Source organism: Saimiri boliviensis, chromosome 5, assembly GCF_048565385.1.
Source record: "Saimiri boliviensis isolate mSaiBol1 chromosome 5, mSaiBol1.pri, whole genome shotgun sequence".
In the NCBI taxonomy this organism is placed as follows: Eukaryota; Metazoa; Chordata; class Mammalia; order Primates; family Cebidae; genus Saimiri; species Saimiri boliviensis.
This window is the reverse complement of record NC_133453.1, coordinates 82231442-82236434: the sequence shown is the minus strand read 5'-3', so window position 1 is coordinate 82236434 and position 4993 is coordinate 82231442.

Sequence of the window (4993 nt, the reverse complement as noted above, 5' to 3'; positions counted from 1 at the left end):
TTCATTAACTACAGGAGGGTGGAACAACGTCTGGTTGAGTTACTTTTGTATTCTCAGTACCCAAAACATGGAAAATAATGTTTTAGAATGCTAGTTCCTAAGGATGTATCAGTGAATAAAATAAATGGAGGCCTTACCTTCATGAAACAGGCATCAGACAATAAATAAGTAAACACAAAATTAATTAATAATAAATAATCCAAATTCTTAAAAGAAAAGCCTTTTTCACTTTTTTACTCTTTTTTACCCTTATAACTCTTATTAAATTATTTGCTTAATACCATATACAAAAATTAACCCAAAACTGATCAGTGATCTAAATGTAAAAGCAAAAACCGTAAGACTTAGAAAAACAAGAGTAAAATCTTCATGAATGTAGTTTTACCAGTGAATTCTTAGATATGGCACAAACACAAATGACAAAAGAAAAATAAATTAATTAAACTTTATCAAAATTAAAAACTTTTGTGCATCAAAGAATATTGTCAGGAAAGTGAAATGAAAGAACAATCTACAGAATAGGAGGAAATATTTGCAAATCCAGAATATACAGAGAACTCTTACAATTCAAAGGCAAAAAGACAGTCATTTTAAAAATGAGTAACAAGGACAGGCACAGTGGCTAATCCCTGTAATCCTAGCACTTTGGTAGGCCGAGGCAGGTGGATTGCTTGAGCTCAGGAGTCCAAGACCAGCCTGGGCAAAATGGTAAGAGCCTGTCTCTTCAAAAAAGAATTTGAATAGACACTTCACCAAAGAAGATAAGATATGCAAATGGACAGCAAGCACATGAAAAGATGCTCAACATCATTAGTCATTGGAGAAATGCAATTCAGAACCACAATGAGGTATCACTTCACATCCACTGGCTATTCCTCACATGCTCACCAACAACTGTTGTTTTCCTCTAGTAATGGAAATTAACAGTCAATACATTTCTATTAGAAAATAACAGTTATTGGTGAGTATGTGAGGAAACTGAAATCCTTAGACAATGCTGATAAGAATGTAAAATGGTTCAGCCACTTGGAAAAAGACAGCCTCTCAAAAAGTTAAACATAAAATTACCCTATGACCTACCAATTCCACTCTTAGGTATATACCCAGAAGAACTGAAAACAGGTACTCAAACCAATACACATACTGTGTGTGCAATGTGTGCATATTCATAGAAGCACTATTCACAATAGCCAAAAAAGTACAGACAACGCAAATGTTCTTCAACAGATGAGGATATAAACAAATTGTGGTATACACATACTCTGGAATATTACTTAACTAAAAAAAGGAATGAGGTACTAATATATACCATAAAGGAGATAAATCTTGAAAACTTTATGCTGTGCAAAAGCAGCCAAACACAAAAGGCCATGTATTGTATGATTGTATTTATATTATATATTCAGAATTATAAAACCATAGAGATAGAAAGTAGATTGGTTTCCAGAACTGGGAGGAAGACAGCATGGGAGGTAACTGCTTAACAAGTACAGGGTTTCTTTTTGGGGTGATGAAACTTTGTGGACCTAGGTACAAGGGTTCATTGCACAACATTGTCACTGTATTAAATGATATTGAATTGCTTGCTTTAAAATACTTAATTTTATTTGAATTTTATCTCAATAAAAATTTTATTTAAGGTCATCAATAAACTCTTAACTGGTAAATCTAAAGAACTAAGTTTTTGTTTGTTTGTTTGTTTGTTTCTTTAGAAGGAGTCTGGATCTGTCACCCAGGCTAGAGTGCAGTGGCACTATCTCGGCTCACTGCAACCTCTGCCTCTTGGGTTCAAATGATTCTTCTGCCCCAGCCTTCTGAGTAGCTGGGATTACAGGCACATACCACCACACCCAGCTTATTTTTGTATTTTTAGTAGAGATGGGGTTTCACCATGTTAGTCAGGCTGGTCTCATACTCCTGACCTTGTGATCTGCCCCCCTTAGCCTCCCAAAGTCGTGGGATTACAGGCATAAGCCACCATGCCTGCTAAGAACTAGTTTTAGAATGTATTTTGCTTAACTTCTTAGAAATATCTGATTATGTTAACCATCTTCCACTCTCTTCTGCCTGGAATTTTATGGGATTATTCTCTTCCAGTCTTCCTCCTTTCTCTAACTGCTTTTTCTCTGTCTCTTTCTTGTTATATGTTTCTCTCTGCCCCCTTCATGTGAGCTTCCTAGGGTTTTTCTTAGCCCTTTTTTTGTCTTGTGTCCCTTGGGCATATAGATACCTGAGTAATCTTATATACACAATATCAAATAGAGTACTTTAGCTCCACAAAGACCTCAAGGCCTGGTCTCTTTCCTAAAATTCAAGAAAACTTTTTTAAACAAAAGCTGTTTTTAACCAAATATCCCATTGGCACTTCAAACCCGGTACAGCCACAATCTAAACTATCATCATCCCGCTACAGACTTATTACTTATCTAGGCTCACCTTTCTCAGCAAAAGCCAAGGTTTCTCAAAGTGTGGTCCCACAGCTAGTACAATCAGCCTCAAGAGAACTTGCAAAGGCAAATTTTTATTCTCCATCCAAAACTAACCGGAAACTTTAGGGGCGGGGCCAGAAGTCTGGGAGTGACTTTGCTGCGTGCTAAAGATGGGGACCCATGGGAAAAAAATAGTATTCACCCACTCACCCAAGTAGAAATCTTTCATTTGTTTTGTACTTGCTGTCTCACTCACTGAGAAATTCTAACTCACCAAAGGCTCCTAAGCATTGAGTTTTCCCCTCTCTCTCCACTCTTACTCTCCTTATACTTCCAAAGCCCTTACCATCATTCTTAGAAAGAGTCCCTGGCACAATCTTGACCCTGAACCTGGAGTCTGGAGCAACTCTGTCCCACAAATATCGTATTTATAAATATTTTCTTCAAACAGTGCTGTAATTGAAACCTATAGGCCTTCATGTTAAATGTTATACAACTCAATCATAACACAACAATTTGAATGTAGAAACAATGGGACAAACTCTAACTTTGAGGCCAGCGTCCATTTAAATGTTTTAAATGAATTGGTGGGTACTTTGTGCCCAGGGAGCAGAGTGAGAAGGGCATCTGGCTGGGCCCATACAGGGAACACACAACCTCCTGCTCTCTCTAACAGCCTAAGGCAGCACTGCCCAAACCACAGACTCCGCACTGACCTTGTTGAGACCAGAACTGCAGCTCCTTCCTAGGACCCAGGATGCAGGAACCTCATTTCTTGAGGCTCTACAAGCTATAATATTGGTATCACTCACTTTTTTCCTGCTTGGAATCATAAGAAACTAAAACACTGAACTCTTTTTCTGATCCAGGAATTGTCCTTATTCTTTCCTTAGTTTTTTTTTTTTTTAACAGTTTTATTTAGGTATAATATATACACAATGAACTGCACATTTCTAGGTTGTACAACTGAATACATTTTGATATTGTGTCTATACCTATGAAAGCATCACCAGGATGAAGATAATAGACCTACCTATCATCCTTAAAGGTTTCCTTGTGCCCCTAAATGATAAGAAAACCAATCCATTAACAAATTCATCAAAAATTTGAAGACATCATTCACCAAAGAATGTAGACAGATGGCAAGTAAGCACAGAAAAATTTGCCCCAAATTATTAGTCATTAGGGAAACATACATTAAAACCACAAATAGATACCACCATATACCCACAAAATGACTATAATTAAAAAGTTAAGTATGAGTGAAAATGCAGAAAAATGTCAGTGGGAGTATGAAATGGTCTAAGCACTTTGGGGACATTTTGGCAGTTTCTTAAACACACCTTAACCTTATAAAGAGAGAACATAGCTTGTATGTTTGTGCCTTATGTGTACTCTAAGAGACTGTGTCTTTAATGAAGACCCGCTGTGTTAGTAGAAATGATCCTGCTTTGTCTTTCCCCTTGATCTAGAAAACTATCTCTTAAATAGATTAACACACACAATTAAAGTTTAGATCTTATTCCACATGTGATTATAGACTGCTTGAAAGAAGGGCAATAAATATGTAGCACTTCTGTTGATTGGTCTCCCAGCCTGCAGCTTGCTTGCTTTCAATTTATTCTTCATACACCCAGCCGCTCTCTATCCAAAACCCTGAGAGTATCACACTCCAACTTTGAAAAGGGAGGGACAGTGGGGGATAGGGAGTTGGGGAGGGATAACACGGGGAGAAATGCCAGATATAGGTGATGGGGATGGAGGCAGCAAACCACATTGCCATGTATGTACCTATGCAACAATCCTGCATGTTCTTTACATGTACCCCAGAACCTAAAATGCAATAAAATACATATCTAAAAATAAAAGTTTCTATCCCTTGAACAGTAAAAATCCAAAATCTTGAACAAATACAACTCGAGCTCAGCCAACAATCTTTACCTCGTTGCTTGCCAATCTACTGTAAAATCTAGTATTATCAAGCAAATCATAGTTACCCATTTATGTTCTTCTTATGCATTCCTCCCTCAATGCTTCCAGCCTACCTCTGCCTAGACTGCTTTTCCTAAATTCCCCTCTCCCTTTCCACAAGGGGAATTCATACTCAGTCATCACCACAGGACACCTTTCCAAACACCCCTCCAAATGAGCTACTCCAGTTTTCTTATTTTAATATTAATATACTTCTGCCACTGAACCCATGAGCCTCAATGTATGGGTCATGGTCCAACTCTATCAGAATTATTATATTTCAGTTAAAATCCAGATTGCTAGGCCTTACACCCAACCTCAAAATCTCTGAGGGGAGCAAGTCAGAATTTATATTTTAACAACCCTTCACATGAAATGTTTGATGCACACAATCACAAATGAAAGCAGCTACACTAAATTATGGCTTCAGTTTCTTTATTTTTCCAAAGCTTAGCACAGGGCCTAGTCTAGTATGTGGTCGGTACTCCATAAGTATTTTTCAAATATATACCTAGTTTAAAAATCTGCATGTATTTCAAATCCAACATGTTTAAATTTGAAATTTTCTCTCAAACTATCATTGTTCCCCCTAC